The sequence below is a fragment of the Triturus cristatus genome, chromosome 6, assembly GCF_964204655.1.
Source record: "Triturus cristatus chromosome 6, aTriCri1.1, whole genome shotgun sequence".
Lineage (NCBI taxonomy): Eukaryota > Metazoa > Chordata > Amphibia > Caudata > Salamandridae > Triturus > Triturus cristatus.
In genome coordinates, this window is record NC_140589.1 from 10,440,487 (window position 1) to 10,457,794 (window position 17,308).

A 17,308-nucleotide genomic window follows, 5' to 3' on the forward strand; every position below is an offset into this window, starting at 1 on the left:
GTATTATCTTATAGATCCACCTATGTCTGATAATCTTAACCAATCATGTTTCTTTTATTCCTTGTTACGCCTAGTTTCGATTATGTCACTGTCACGTCATTTTTCTTATCAAATGTTACGCCTTTTACATTCGTTTCATTGTAATGCACTTATTATAAAAATACATGTCTGTCAATAAATTATTGTACTTCACTTCCTGAACCCTCGTGGTGACGGAACCTGAAGGCCGCGACTCGAGTCGGCCATTTTGAATGGAATAAAGCCCATTTAGAAAACCTCTTATACCACGGATTCTGCCTCTTGTTATTTTGAGCTATTTTACTTTATTTAAGATCCCGTATGAAATTCAGTCCGGTATATTTTATTTACCACAGAATGGCGCCCGAATAGGGACACTTTCTCATCTCACGCGCCGGCGGTGCGTTGCAGGCCCGGTCTCCTGCCACAGCTGGACGGACCATAAACGCGTACCAGCAGGATTTCCTGTAAGCTCCCTCCGGTCAAGCGGGGGCGACTGAGGCTGCGATCAACCCAGACGAGGCGGTGAGAAGTGCGAAGTATCCCGACCAGAGCCTAGCTGAGAGAGCAAGATCCGAGGTATACAGAGGCCCACCAGGTTTTCCGAAATCCCGATGTCGAGAGGGTCCGCTGTCCGCAGTTATCGAGTCCTGTCCATTCTCTGAGGCCTTCCGTTTCAAGGAGCTACTCGGTGAGTACCATCGCCGGGGAGGCGTGTTGACGCGCACATAGGTTGTGCCGGTCAAGACGGATTTGGGTACACAAATCCGGTCTGCACTGTTTAGCAGTGTATATGTACTGTTTAGCAGTATATCAAGTATTCCGAAGTATTCAGTTATTGTCAAGAATTCAGCGTGGTGATTAGTTAGGCAGACTGTCATCATTGTCGATCATTGTTAAAATGTTTAATGTTTAATGTTTAAAGTATTCAGAAATGTCTTGCATATTGTGGTATGAATGATTGTTCATTGTTCACCGTTCATTATTGTGTTTTTCATATTAAGTAAATTCAAGAGTAAGTATCAGATCAGTTGTAAATATGCCGCTCTTCTCAAAGTTAAGACAGATTACTACCAGAAAAGGGGTGCTTGAAGAAGCAGTTCCTATTCCTCCTAGGGACACTCCAGGGCATTTTATGTACCATAAACATGGCTTAGATGCCATATTATTTCTTGATCTATGGGTAGATTATACCAAGGGATTACCGGAAAGTCAAAGGTGGCCCATAGCGGGAACCTGGGATGCAGAGTGCATCATGAAAGTGGAGGAAGAGTTATGGAAAAGAAAGGTCAGACAGTCACAGAAAGACGCTGTTGAGTTATGGCGTAAAGAATCTCATAGACGAACAGAAAAAGCACGTAGACAAGAAGAGAGGAGTAAAGAAAGTTCAAATAAAGTTCAAGAAAATCTATTAATTGAGGAAGGTATCCGAGTGAGATCAGAACAAGTAAATAGACAAAGAAATGCTCTTATGAATGGTATGTATCCCCTACTAGCCGAAGGATTACCTAAGGCTGCTCCAGAGATACCAAAAGACTTGCCACCCCCATTATTTCCAATTAAGGTACATCCAAAGGGGCTTCCCAGAACCGCAGAAGATGTTTTTCTTTCCTCATATCTAGATGACGCAGCTCCCGAGTATGCTAACGCCGCACCACATAGACCGACTGGCGGAGGGGTTCAACGTCAGGATCAGGTATCTGTCCCCGTGCAACAGCAAGTTCCGACACAAGCGTCGGCAAGCACATCTGTTTCCGCATCTGTCTCCGCAGTCGACTCTACAGAGGTATCGACACCCATAGTTGCTGTGTCACGTTCAACGAACCCATTCACACCCGACGCCCCAGATAGGGCCACGGGAGGTGCTAGCAGTACTTTTACACCACCTAGAATAAATAAACTTGTCTTTCAAGAGTCAGCACATTCACGTACACCTAAATTCGTAAGTGAACGTACGCTTAAGGAACTCCTTGTAAATTGTAGATATGACCCGGTGGTTGGTAAAGAGGACGAAATGGTCCTGGCATCATTACGTATCAGGCGAGCCGCAGAGTATTTAGCGAGGTTACCAGGGATGACTACGCATCTAGACAACATATATCATTTTGTTCAAACAGGACGAGATCCAGGATGTATTAACAGAGCTATGGAATTCCAGAAAGTAGAGATACAGGGGGAACTGTTACGTTTCCTCATAAACTGTATGATCAGAAATCAAGATCGTCCGGGGGTAGACCCGAATGCAATGCTTATTCTTACAAGATGGAGTCAGAATATATCAGAAGGGAGACACGATAAGCAAAATTGTATAATAGCCATGTGCCGAAAAATACGTAAAGAAATAGAGCGTATTCATGAAGAAAGATTGGGAACAGACGAGTTTGAGCAAGATGAAGTGTCCGAATCAGGGAATTCCGCAAGACAGTCAGAGACCATAGCCTATGTAGGCAGAGGAAGATCCTGTGAAAATACTAGATGTTTTCCTGATCCAATACATTCTGTATGCCCAAAAAACAGCAGAACGTATCCGACGCCTGTAATAAATCTGAAGTCTCCTGAACATTCGTTTCAAACCGCAGATAAGATACTACGAGAACGAAGGGGTTACCACCTCCTCGATTCCATGGATGAGCAAGAATTAGCCAGATCAGCCGTTCACTGGATTGACAGTCCTGAAAAATACGGTGATGAGACCGTAGCACACACGTTTCTCAATCTCAGTACAGATGAACAACGCTTAGCTGGAATCTATATGATTCAGCAACTCCTCATATTATATAAGTGCCAACATGCTGACCCTGGTCCTTTACCTGATATATTAACGGAACTACTCACAAACAGGTGGAGAGGTTCTAGTAATAAGCTAATTAAAGAGATATTAGTGTCACGTAAACAGTATGTCCTTTTTGTAAGTCCGGATTCTCTCTCGCTGCCCCACAGAGAAAGAACGCCGTACTATATGGATAGACAAAATCCTTTACGAGAAGTGCACCCAATAAAAGGCGAAGACAATGAGTTTCACCGTGTATTTGTTTACACACCCATATCAAAAATGGAATTATTAGAAATGAAGAAAGTAGTACCTAGTCATGACAAAGACCCAGCGGGTTTCCACCGAGAAATTAAAGACATGTTACTGATGGGAGAGTACACCTTTCCTGATATTATGACGATATTAAAGGTGCTTTTGCCTGCTGGCATTTATGAAAAACTGAAAGAAAAAGAGTGGGAAGTAGGAGACCAAAAGATAGACTGGACAGCATTAGCAGAGGAAGAAAGGGGCCGAACTGCAGGTTCGGGGCTCGGGGATAAAGTTAAACTGTTACCAGGTTTACTAGTACAGGTACTGCCACGTTTATTAACTACAAAAAAGGAAGATTGGGGTGCAATCACAGCCTGCAAACAAAAGCAAGATGAAGACACAAGCGATTATTATGCTCGATTTGAAAAATGTTTTGGTATAAATAGTGGTATAAAAGCAAGTAGTGACTCATATCCACATTTATTTGTGACAAAATTGGTGGAAAATGCATTGCCTCCAGTGAAGAATAGAATATTGAAATTCGAGAGTACCTGGCAAAGTAACACTCCGTCGCAAATGCTACAAATGTTACAGTATCATCACAATAGAATTAGGGATGAACAAGAACACGAGCATAGACGCATGAAGGATACAAAAATGAAAATGCTAGTTTCTCAGACAGTACCAGCAGATGGTCACAAAAAGGGTGTGACACATTCTGGTGATTCTGCAGTTCCTGTAAAAGGAACCTGCAATTACTGTAAACAACTAGGCCATTATGTACATGATTGTCCAGTCCTGAAACGTAATATAGCTACAGGTATTGCAAAAGAGAGACCACGATTAGTTAGACAAGATCAGAATGAACAAGGAGCTATGCAGCATGGACAGTCCATGCCAGTTCAGCAACAGTCCATGCCAGCCTCACAGCAACCCATACAGTTTGTGCCAGCTGCACCACCGTTGCCTGCTACTGCCACACAAACCACAACACGACAAATGTATCAGACTGCACAGTATGAATACCCTGAATATCAGCGCTACGCATGAACCAGCCTAGAGAGGGAAGTCGACTTACCGCTTATCGAGATTCCTGTAGATCAAGAAGGACCTTATGTACATAGTGAATTATTAGGTCAAGATAGAAAATTCTTACTCGATACAGGGGCAAGTCGAACAACTATAAAACGTAGTGAAGTTCCAGGGGCACCCCTCTCAGGCTCTCAAAATGTTTCCCTTGGTTTTTCGGGAAAACCTATTGTTAATGAAGTATCACAGCCTCTACCACTTACGATAGGACCTTTGACACGAACTACAGATTTATTGCTTACTAAATCATGCCCAGAAAATCTGTTAGGAATTAAAACTCTGAAAGCACTAGGAGCCATAATATGTTGTTCTCCGGAAGGAGTAAGGTTGTTTTTGCGGGATTTTAAAGGTCACTATGTGTCTAGAGACATGGATCCCCGACTACAGACTTTACCAGTACATCTATGGGCACAAGGCCCTACGGATGTTGGCTGCATGAACATTACACCCTATCGAGTTACATTGAAAGCAGGAGTGGTACTACCACGAATGCGACAATACAAGTTACCGCATGATGCTGTAGTGGCTTTGCTGAAAATCATTGATGAGCTGATTGCCCAGGGAGTAGTTATAGAAACAGACTCCAATATATGTAATTCACCGATAATTCCGATTCTTAAACGAACTGACCCTACTGCCGCACCAGTATACCGATTGGTTATTGATTTGCGTGAACTAAACAAGTGTATTGTACCACAATTCCCTGTGGTCCCTGATATATCATCATTGTTGACAGCAATTGATTCCGAAGCAACATTTTTTACTGTAATTGATCTCAAGAATGCTTTTTTCAGCGTCCCAATAGATCCGGAAAGCCAATACTTGTTCGGATTCAGTTTAAATGGGCGCAGCTTTAAATTCTCACGCGCTCCCCAAGGATTTACAGAAAGCCCCAGCATCTACAGCCAAGCACTGAAACGAGAACTTGACAGTATCCACATGCCAGTCAATACTGCACTGCTTCAATATGTCGATGATCTGCTGATCACCGCAAGAAACGAGCCAGAATGTGAAAAGGCTTCTCTGACAGTTTTACATTTCCTAGCCGACAAGGGGCACAAGGTGTCCCCTTCTAAGCTGCAATTCTGTGTTCAGCGAGTTATTTATCTTGGTCACTCGCTGTCCAAGGAGGGAAGGCAGCTTACACCAGATCGCATCCAGTTAATTGCTAACATGTCAATACCCCAGACACAGAAGGAGGTGCGGGCTTTCATAGGCCTCACTTCATATTGTAGGCAGTGGATCCCTCAGTACGCATTTCTAGCAAAACCACTCATTCAGTTAACCACACAGGAGGCAGCCACATCGACTGTTCTCCCTTGGACTCAGGAACATACACAAGCTTTTGAAAGCCTAAAGAAAGCTTTATGTCAAGCACCTGTTTTAGCAACACCATGTTATAGCAAACATTTTACACTCTTTGTTACAGAACGCGAAGGTACTGCCTTGTCAGTACTCACTCAGGATCAAGCAGGATCACGCAAGCCATGTGCTTATTTTTCCAGTACATTAGATCCCGTAGCTCAGGCTTTGCCTGCATGCCTGAAATCAGTGGCAGCGACAGCTTTAGCAATCAGACAAAGCGATGCCATAGTATTAGGACACCCATTGACAGTACAAGTACCACATGCAGTAGAGGTTCTTGTGAACCGAACACAAACACAACACTTGACCATAGCAAGACTTACCGGTTATGAACTGACATTGTTTCAACCACACATAGAGATCCGACGGTGTAATACATTGAATCCTGCTACACTATTACCTGTAATTGGAACAGACCCACTAGCTCATGATTGTGTTGAAATCATTGAAATAAAGACGAAACCTAGACAAGACTTGACAGACGTTCCATTGTTAGATCCAGACCTGACGTTGTATGTAGACGGATCGTGCATGAGAACAAGTACAGGAGATTTAGTGGCCGCGTATGCAGTCACAACAGACACTGAAGTTATTGAAACAAATTGTATAGATACTTTGTCAGCCCAAGCAGCAGAACTTATTGCTCTAACACAAGCTTGTATTCAAGCCACAAATAAGAAAGTTAATGTATACACTGACTCACGTTATGCATTCGGAGTTGTACACGACTTCGGCGTGCTGTGGCGAGAGAGAGGTTATTTAACCTCCCATGGTGCCCACATTCAGCACGGACCCCTCATTCATGCTTTGTTAGACGCAATACATCTACCCACTGCTATATCGATTATGAAATGTAAAGCACACACGAAGGTTACTGATACCATTTCTCAAGGCAATGATTTAGCTGACAAAACAGCTAAACAGACTGCTCAGAATCGCACATTAGACATGACAAAGCCAATAGTTCAGACACCAACACAGTGTATGACAATTAAGGATCCCGCACTTGACGTAATTGACATACAGACACATGCCACAGCAGAAGAAATAAAGAAGTGGACTGAACTAGGAGGGATCCAGACAGATCAAGGATGGATGACGAAGGAGAAATCTGTATGGTTTCTCCCTGATTCCATGGTTCAAGCCATTATAGCTACAGTTCACAGTCCAGCACATTTAGGAGAGAAGGCTATGCTAGACAGCATTCAGCACATTTGGTTCAATAAACATTTACGAGCAGCAGCTAAACAAAAAGTTCGTACCTGTATGATATGTTGTCAGTTTAATCCAGGAAAGAGTGTTCCCGTAGAGCAGGGTGGATTTCAGCCTCCTGACCATCCTTTTGAAGTCCTCCAGATGGATTATATTCAGATGGAACGTTGTCGAGGATTCAAATATGTCCTCGTAGTTGTCTGCGCTCTCTCCCGTTGGACAGAGGCGTATCCCGTATCAGATTACACTGCCTCGACTACTGCCAAGCAGCTAGTTCGAGAATTCTTCCCACGGTACGGTTTACCACGTGTTGTATATTCAGATAACGGTCAGCCTTTCTCATCCGAATTAATGAAACATGTCTCACTCTTGTTGGGATATCAGTGGAAATTCCACTGTGTCCGACACCCCGAGGCAGCAGGTCTCGTGGAACGACATAATCAACTTTTAAAAATCAGATTGTCTAAAATATGTCAGGAAAAAGGTGTGGACTGGATAGTAGCCTTACCAGTTGCGCTATTCTACATGAGAATGGTAGCACACTCTCGAACAGGGCTATCCCCTTATGAGGTGATCTTTGGTAGACCACCGAATATGTGGGGGACGCCTATACCCCGTAAAATAACTGATGTTGACTGTAATATGCTGACAGATTACCTGGCTTCCTTGATGTCTGCACTACAATCTTGTCGTTCACAGGTAGTCGCAGCTTTTCCTGACAACACCGAGGTGAAACCTCATGACGTAATTCCCGGCGATTATGTTCTCGTCAGGAATTTTGATCGGAAAACCCAACTGGAGCCAAGGTGGAGGCTTCCTAAGTTGGTCCTGCTGACGACCAGAACAGCTGTGAAGATCGAAGGAAGAAAAGGATGGGTGCATTCCACCCATATAAAAAAATTTAATGGACTTCCTCCTGACACAAACAGTACTTCCCGTGTGTCTTCCCCCATTGACTCAAAGCTACCTTTGGCTGAGGCCAGTAGCACCGAACTCTATAAACAGAAACTCAGGTCCAGATCTAAACTGTCGGACGATTTGATTGTTTAAGTCCTCTCCAAGGTGAAGCGGTTGAATCTGTCCCGACATGTATCCCTTAGGTCTGAATGATGTAGAGTCCAGAATCATAATGAAACGACATGCTTATTGTAAATCACTGCGTAGCCACTGTATTGTGACTTTATTAATTTTGTTTTTCTTGAGTTTTTTAATAGTTACTGCAAGTATATTGTTGCATATGTATTATCCTGTTTCTAAACGTGCTTTCAATATAACTGATGAACATTCTTTTAGTGACTTACCCCCACATGAGTTGTCCTATAGACTTGCGCTGCGTAGTAACACATTCATTAGTATGTTACATCATTTCCATAAGACTAGGAATGCCACCAATTGTTGGGTGTGTGGCCGACTTCCTCCCTATCAGAATAACAAAGGAGTTCTGCCTTTCTTTCCACATCCGTTCACACACAATGGCTCCTGTGGAGCATGGTTTAGTTTATTAAATTCCATAGACCCAGACACAGCAGTTTATCAACAACACTGGATATGGGGAAATCTGAATATAGTTTTATTCAAAGTCTGTCACCCTAATAAGGAGGGTCACCCCAGTAGAACAGGAACTGATTTAGAAAATGAAGTGTATAAATTAGGTAATTTTACGCCTAATCTTATGATTTTGAATGTCAAATCCGAAGTTGAACTAATTCTGCCCACTATGTCAGTATTTCCAGTTAAGGGTGAATTATGTGTGAGAAAAGTTGGTTCCATACATATGGGCCATAGCCAATGCGTTACTATAGTAGAATATAGTGATCAAGGTAAATCTTCATTTAGAGCTTCTCGCCATTCTTACTTCATATGTGGCCAGACGGCATATATGCGTCTGCCTCTAGATTGGGATGGTACCTGTTACATAGCATTCCTTTTGCCACCTGTTTTCCTAGCTCCCCCTGATTATTATCGAAATGTTCATTTAGTACACAATAGAGAGCGAAGAGATCTCCCAGTTGTCGATTATACTGAGACAGCATGGGACAAATATGTAGATTTCAATAAAGGTATCTTTCCCTATATAGGTACTATATCAAATAGTAAGCTGATACGCAGACTCACCAAGACTCTTGAAGCTGTAGTAAACGAGACTATAGCCGCCCTAGGCAATCTGACAGAGGAACAATCAGTGATGAGAATTGTTGTTCTCCAGAATCGTCTTGTCCTTGACGTCATCCTGGCCGATAGGGGCGGAGCTTGCAGGGTCATCGGATCCAGCTGCTGCATATTCATACCAGAAAATTCGCCATCTGTATATAAAGCTATAACACGCCTTCATAAGATTGTAAGCCAGATACACGAGAATCCAGGCACTTGGACGTGGTCCGGGTGGTTTTGGAGTGTGATATCAGCCTGGGGATGGAGAGTTCTATCCTTCCTAGGTATTGGCCTTCTCATACTATTCAGTTGCTGTCTATGTCTACAATGTGGACCAGCGATTTGTGGTCTGTGTGCCACATCGTGTATTCCACCACCAAGGTCTCGTTCAGAATGCCGGAAGAAGAAGGAAGAAGAAATGATGCTCCATGAGCAAATCGATGGAATGATGAAGATTGATGTCTCTTGAAGGGCAAGAAGGGGACAAGGAGGGAATGTGGAAATGTGGATTTTCCTGATCAGTTATGTCCCCTATCTTGGACCCCAACGGTTCTATATGCATGTTACAAGTACATGTATGTTCCCTCCAGTTCCAGTTTCTAAGACGCAAACATATGTGTGTCTACCGTCAACATGTTCTCTGTCAGATCCGCCATCGATGGGCTGGATATTCGATTCCTAGGTATGAAAGGCCACCGACTTTATATGGCTAAGTTACTCCATTTTTACAGTTCAGGCAAGTAGGCCCGATTCTGTCCTCAAAGCCTTTCCCTGCTCTCTGTCTCTGACAGCTTCAGCTTGAGCTCGCATCTGTATCCATGAACTTTGTCCTACTCCCTGTGCAGCTAACGATGTCTGCCTCGGCCAGTTTTCGCCTGCCTGCCAAGAAGTTGTATTTCACCTTCGAATTATCTATTTTGCTCTTCAGCCGATGCATTCCTGTCTAGTGATTTAGGTAAACATTTCCTTTAGCTCACAAGCAAGGACTCAGCCTTTCCGTCCTCCTGCAAGTGATTCATAGTCCTGCTGCCATGGAAAGTTTTCTGCCCCTCGCATCTCATATAGACACTTAGACGCTTGTACACGCACACACAGTTAGTATAGAATAGATTCTGTCCGAGAGTCCTTCCTTGTGGATAACATAGTTCTCCAAACATAGGATGGTAGATATGATTTGGGATTAGGTTGACTTGACCCCCCAGACTTCTCGTCTCCACATGTAGAGCTAAATGTCAAGTCCCCTTCACCTCCTAGTTGCACGTCAATTACACGTCATGCTGCTGCGCGCGCATCTATGCCAAGTATTATCTTATAGATCCACCTATGTCTGATAATCTTAACCAATCATGTTTCTTTTATTCCTTGTTACGCCTAGTTTCGATTATGTCACTGTCACGTCATTTTTCTTATCAAATGTTACGCCTTTTACATTCGTTTCATTGTAATGCACTTATTATAAAAATACATGTCTGTCAATAAATTATTGTACTTCACTTCCTGAACCCTCGTGGTGACGGAACCTGAAGGCCGCGACTCGAGTCGGCCATTTTGAATGGAATAAAGCCCATTTAGAAAACCTCTTATACCACGGATTCTGCCTCTTGTTATTTTGAGCTATTTTACTTTATTTAAGATCCCGTATGAAATTCAGTCCGGTATATTTTATTTACCACACAGACTTCCTTCATCAAACGTGAGACAAAGGGGGTCCCTTGATCCGTCAGGATCTCTTTCGGGAACCCTACTCTGGAGAAGAGTTCTACGAAACGGTCTGCAATGAGGCGGGAGGTGGGGGCCCGTAGAGGGTAGGCTTCCGGGAACCGGGTAACATAGTCCACAATGACGAGGGCATATAGGTTTCCCCTACGGGTCTTTGGTAGGGGTCCTATGAGGTCCATTCCCACCCGTTCAAAGGGCGTACCAATAATGGGAAGAGGTTGCAGAGGTACGGCTGGTGGACGGTGAGTATTCCGTTTTTGGCAGACGTCACAGGCTTGACAGCGTCTCTTTATGTCCTGATAAATCCCGGGCCAAAAGAAGTGGCGCAGTACATTCTGCGTAGTCTTTTCGCTCCCTATATGTCCGGCTGTTAAATGGGAATGCGAGAAAAACATGATTTGATCACGAAAGGACAAGGGGACCAGTAATTGGGGTGAGTCGTCCCTCTTCCCTTGGCGGTACAACAACCCCTCTTTGATGATAAATCTGGGAAATACGGGATTAGGGCTGTCTTGTTCCCTGTGAGCCTGGTCCCACGCATTACCCAGTGTGGCGTTGTTTGCCTGTGCAAACTTAAAGCTGCGATCCAATACCCAGGGCTCGGGGGATGTCAGGGTCGAGAGTGGGGCAGCAAGGGAGGTGCTTGGGTGTCGGGCAGAGACCTGTTGTTCTAGGGTTTTTGTGAACAGCTCTAAAAATTTGGGGTTGTCTGTACCTAAGATAAGGTCTTCTGGAAGGGCCTCTAACACCCCCACTTTGACTGAACATGTCGAACCCTCCGGTAGCTCAAGGGGTATGATAGCGACTGGGTATGGTTTGACATCCCCATGCACACACCTGACGTGCACTTGGGTGTCCGGGATAATCTGCTCGGGGCGTATGTATATTGCTTGGACAACGGACTGCCGACACCCTGAGTCTAGCAAGGCCCTTGCTGTCAACCCATTCACCCCTACACTTACGTGAAACGCGCTCCCCAACTCAGCGGTGTATAGAATAGACCTGGGCACGTAGCCGACCTCCATAGGCTCTTCCGTCGGCTTCTTTTGAGGGCATAAACGGGCTATGTGGCCCCAGTTCCCACAGTCGAAGCACTGGGGGCCCCTGAATGTGGGGGTAGGAACGACTGGTCTCGGGGTTACAGGCTTTATGTGGTCGGGTCGAGGCTTCCGTTCGAACCGGGGCCCTGAGGGCCTGACTGGTTTTTCGGGTTCACCAACTGGTGTTTTGGGTTGGGCTCGAGCAAATGTAACAGCCAATTCCATGGCTTGTTCCGTGGTGAGTCGCGGGTGTTGTCGCAACCACCTTTGGGTGGTGTAGGGAGGGGCTTCCAGATATTGTTCGAGATACACTTTGTCCATTATCTCGGCCTTCGTACTCCTCTCTGGCGTCAACCATTTATCGGCAGGCATCTTCAGTCTATAGAACAGGGTTTTAGGGTTCTCCCCTGGGACCCCTCTTTCTTTCCGGAAACGGACCCTATAGGCTTCGGTATCCAACCCCAGGTGGTCGAGTATTACGTTTTTAATGTCGGCATAGGCGGTCAGCCCTTCTGGATTTGCCACCTGGTATGCTGCTTGTGCCTCCCCTGTGAGCAAAGGGGCCAGGAAGAATGGCCATTTCTCCGGTGGCCAACCACATGCCTGGGCCACCCGCTCAAAATTTAGAAGGAAGGCGTCCGGGTCTTCCCCCGGTATGTATTTTTGCAGGGAGATCCCCGATGGCATTGGCGCATGCACACGTGCCTCAGGGGGGTTTCCTGCCCCAGGTTTCCTTAAAGTCTCATGTAACCCCTCCAACTGGGCGGATACGGTGGCTTTAAACGTTTCCCGGTCAGCCTGCGCAGAGTTTAACTGTTGTTCAACCACACAACTCAGTTGGTCCTGGCCGTTCACCAGGTGCTGGATGAGCGAGTCCATCTTGGGAGTAAAGATGGTTAGTGTGCCCGCATTCTCCACCACTTGTGACGGATCGGACGACTCTGGAGACCGAGGGGGTGTTTTGATCGTTTTTATTTGTCTAGTCTTTCGTTTACGAATGGGGGAGGGTCTATAGTAAGGTAGGGGAGCTTCGATGATTCTTTCCCTGGGCTCTCTCCTTCCCGCCGTGGTCCTTCCTCTCCGGATTCTTCCCAGTGGAGTTTAGGTTGGACGGTTCTCCCCAGGTCCCTGGGTCTCTGTTGGAAAGGCGTTCGCCGGAGGGGGGTTCGATACCCGTCTTGCCCACCCCTTTGACCCACCTCTCCCAAGTAGGCCGAACCAGGCGCGCACACCCTGAGTTTACACTACGAACAGAGTGACACCACACGTATTCTTTGTAGGACGATAGGTTCTTTTATCGAAGGTTTCAAGGGATCTTTATGATCCAAGGTGCAAGTAGTACATCAGCGGCACAAGAGACTACAAATCGGTGGTAGAGGAATGGGGGTAGCGGGACAGTCTTTGAATGTAGTGTCTCTGCAAAGTACCCTGCGGATAGCTCACAATCCTCGAGCTGGAGGGTGTTGTTTCTCTGGGCGATCTCTTGCCAATTCGTCCTCGAGGGGAGAGCCGCGAGTCACTCAGCAGGCACAGGTAGTTCGGAGTTCGGGAGCCGCGATCTCGTCAGCAGGGCTCAGATGGTTCAATGGCTGGGGGCCGCGAGTCACTCAGCAGGCCCAGGTGGTTCGGTGTTCGAGAGCCGCGATCTCGTCAGCAGGGCTCAGATGGTTCAATGGCTGGGGGCCGCGAGTCACTCAGCAGGCCCAGGTGGTTCGGTATTCGGGAGCCGCGACAGCGTCAGCAGGCTTCGATGGTTCCAGGTCTTCTCTGCCATTCGTTCCTCTGGCACCCCTTATTATACTCCCCCTGCCCTTTGAAGTCCGGAGTCCTCGCAGAGAGGGGCCTTTGGTGACTGAGGGGGTTCGGCCGGATTTCCTGCCGCTCGTTTCTTTGGTCTTTTCAGGTGGGTCTGGGAGGGACCCCAGACGCTCGGCAGGTGAGGCGCCTGCTCCCCAGGGGCCTGGTGGCCGATCGAGTCCTCCCGGGGGAAGGCGATCCGAGGTGTGACTGGGCTGGCGCCTCTTGGTCTGGCTCGGGGGTTCCCGCTCCCTCGGTCGGACATGCGTGGTAGGGTGTCGAGTCTGTCGGGGGCTCTGGCCGGCCCTCGGGTCTGTGTGGCTGGGGCGGCCGGAGTCGGAGATGCCGTGTCTTGGGGGTGGTTGCAGGTTGGCTGGATGATCGGGAGGGCATACGCCGTGAGGCCGGTCTCACAGTCTCACTCGCTCAAAGAAAGAAAGAAAACAGCCCTGAGAACTCGGGTTTCGGCCCAGTCTGATTAGGGGAACGGGGGTGAGGGAACACTCGGTGCACTGGTAGACAGACCTTCAAGTGAAGTGGTGCTCAGGAAGGGGTGTGACGGGATGCATACACCAACGCTACTGACTAGTGCCCGGTTGTCCCCTTACTCGGTCCCTCCCTTTCTTTCTCCCCAGCCCCGTATGCGCTCTCGTACCTTGGAAAGCCACGCTCCTCCGTGAACGTGGCTGGGCCGCTCACAGGGTCGTTGGCCTCCTGGCTCTCGTCGCTGGGGTTCCACGTCGTCTCCGGCCGTCCTCTGCTCCTCCCTCGGTCCTCCGCTGTTCCCAGTCACGTCCGTACGCCTCCCGATCCTCTCCTTCGGTATCTCGCTTTCCTCTCCGCCAGTTCTCGATATCCCGCTCCTGTTCCTCTCAACCAACTCCTTCCGCTCTCCGGTGTCCATGCACACTGTGGGATAGGCTGCACTTCCTATATCCACGCAGGCTTCCTCGTCATCGCTGTTGGGGGCGGGGCTCTCTGCACAGGCCTGCCAGTTAAAGGAACAGACCCCCGGATCTTCTGTTACGCCGGGTGTCGGGGTCCCAATAGGGAACCACTCGTTTTGCTGTGGAAGAGAAGGAGGGGAGAGGGTATCGGTCAGAGTCTTGGCCAGACGCCACGTTCCTTGGTCCGCTTCACCCCGTGACACCCCGTTTTTCGTGAGGTCTGCTCTGAAGAGCGTAACCTCTGTGGCGATAGTGTCCATTCTCTGCTCAAGGGACACCCTGACTTCGGATATGGCGTCAAGGACGTTCTGGAGCGTCAAGTCTGCAGCGGCCCCTTCTGGATTCTTTGAGGTGGCGGCCACCTGCTGTGGGTCCGGGAGCATCGACTTCGGGCAAGTGTACTTGTCGAGTTTGTTGGTTTGTATGCCTTTCTGTCCCCTGGACCCCGACATATTTGCAGTAATACACCAGCCCTGCAGGATCCACAACCACTATGGACACCTGTGGCTCCTGGGCTTGTCTACAGGCAGCAACAGGAGGAGGCGAGTTGAGGTGTGGAGGCCACTCGGAAATTGGCTGTTCGGCTGCAGACCAAGTTGCGAGGGCCCACGTCACTGGATGCCTACCCTCTGGCTCTGGGGGCAACTCGGGAAGGCGACAGGCCGAGCCAGAGCAGAATCAGAGTAGGTGCTATGTAGAGAGAGTAGTGGGCGCCCTGCTGTTGCTGCTTTGTCCTGGGCACGTTCCCAGCAGGTAGTTAGGTGATGCAGTGTATGGACAGTGAGAGGAAGTCCTCTCCGGGCATTTACTGTTGTATGGGACTCAAGGAGGCAGGCTTTGATGGAAGCCTGCCCCCGTCACCACCTGTCAGCTACACACCACCGTGCGAGGCAGTCCCCGGTCAGGCACAATCAAGGATCCACGCGGCTGGTGCCAGTAGGATTGCGACCCCCCACCCTACCCGGCTGCGGAGGCATGCGCCCTGGAAGAGTCTCTGCGGGAGGTGGCAGCAGAGGTCAAGGGCGGGAGGAGAGTCAAAAGACACACCCCGGCCGGGCCGCCCACCCGGTTGCTGCACCCAGCCTCGCCAGGCGAGAAGCTACAGAGCCCCGTCTGCAGCGTGACCGGGGGCACTCACCTTATTCGTGCGCGGATGTGTGCACTGGCCCCCCCGATGCCGCCAGCACCTCCCCAGCTCCGCTGCCGGAGAGGTTTTGATGTCCTCTGCAGGTCACAGGCCTATCTTCACGCCGGGCGCAGGCCGCAACCACGGCTTTGCGTTGGTGGCGGGTCTCAGGCCAAATCACCACGCCCAGTTACTCGCGCCGCAGCCCTCAGTAGGGGAAGGTCGATCGGCCCCAGTTTTCCATCGGCTTCACTCCGACCGACGTGCTGCCCAAGCCTTTATCGCACAGCGGGGTGGTGGCAGCGAGGATATATGCGTTTTCTAAACGCAGGTGGAGCTGGATCAGTGTAGCGGATATGTAGGAGAAGGTCATGGGCGCCGGAGCTCCTCTAGCCCGCGGCCATTTCACTTCGCGGCTTGGCCACGCCCCAGATGGCAGAAGAACTTGAAGTCTTTGCTGTTCCTGAGTCTTCTTGAACAGGAGGCAAGCTCTACCTCAAGCCCTTGGAGATACTGAAAGAAAGAAGTTGCAGAAAGTTCAGTCCAGTCCATTCACTGCCCAAGACAGAAGCAGCCACTGCAGGCCAACACAGAAAAGCACTGTGATCGTGGGGATGTGGCGGGCTGGAATAACAGACGAGGAGGCCAGATATAGTGGGCTATAGTGCGTTTCTTTAATATACACAAGTTCCAGTATAGGGTTGAGAGTCACGGGTAACGGGGTGATGGTTCTCGTCTCGGTCGTCGTTGTCGGGGTTTCTGGTACGCTTCCCGCTCTTGGCACTCTTCGGCGGTGGTAGACCGGGGTAGGTGTTCCTCGGAGGACCGAAAGAAAAACAAACAGAGGAGCCGTCAGTCCTGCAGGGATTCTGCGGAAGATACCGTCCCCGAGACCCACAATGTGATGAAGAGGAAACGGACCGTGAGGGGGGGGGAAAGAAATGGGTCGAGGAGGAAAAAGGACAAGACTGAGGGTGCTCGGAAAGGGTTTGTGAGAAATAGGACTTATAGTGTAAACAGTGCTGTATAGTATTTACAAGGGGGTTGGACGTGACTGTAGAAGTGAGGGAGTCTATATACAAGGAGGCTTCTATGGTTTTACACAGCGTACCTAGCGAGCTAGAATATGGGGGAAGGTACTCACACGCTCCGCCGTAACTCTCCTTTGAGTTACGGCCGCTCTTCAGCTACCTCCGGAGGACTCCACCAGTCTTCCGGTCTGTCGTCACATCGGATTGGACCCTGTAAGAGAGAGAGGGGCGGGGTCGTCGTTGTCACGGACTCTTTGGAGATCATATCGTTTGGCGTGTCCGGGAAGGGAGAACTCCGTAAAGGAGGTAATCCGGGTGGTACACGGGAGGGTTTAGGGTTCGGGGAAAAGGGTCCCTCACAAGCACTCAGCAAAGTGGTAGTTCTTCCTCACAGCCTCTTCAGCTCTTCTTCTTGGCAGTCTTCTTGGTCCAAAAGAGTTCTAAAGTTCTGGAGTCTGGGCCCCAATATTTATTCTCCAAATTCCTTTGTCCTCTCAGGCAGAGTGTTCGTGCTTAGTCCAAACCAGTTTGGTCCTCTCTGGCCCAGCTTCCCAGTAGGAGCCGGAGACAGCATTGTCCATGGCAGACAGGGCCTATTCAGGTGCAAGGGAAATCTCTACTCACACCACTCTAAATGCAGACTGGGCCTATTCAGGTGCTAGTGACAACTCCTCCCACTACTCTGAATACAGCCCAGGTTGTTTCAGCCCATCCCTGACCCATCTAGACTCTCTGGAGCCACTGCTCTTCCCCAGCCCTTGTCACCCCAAAGCCAGACAGTCAATACACAT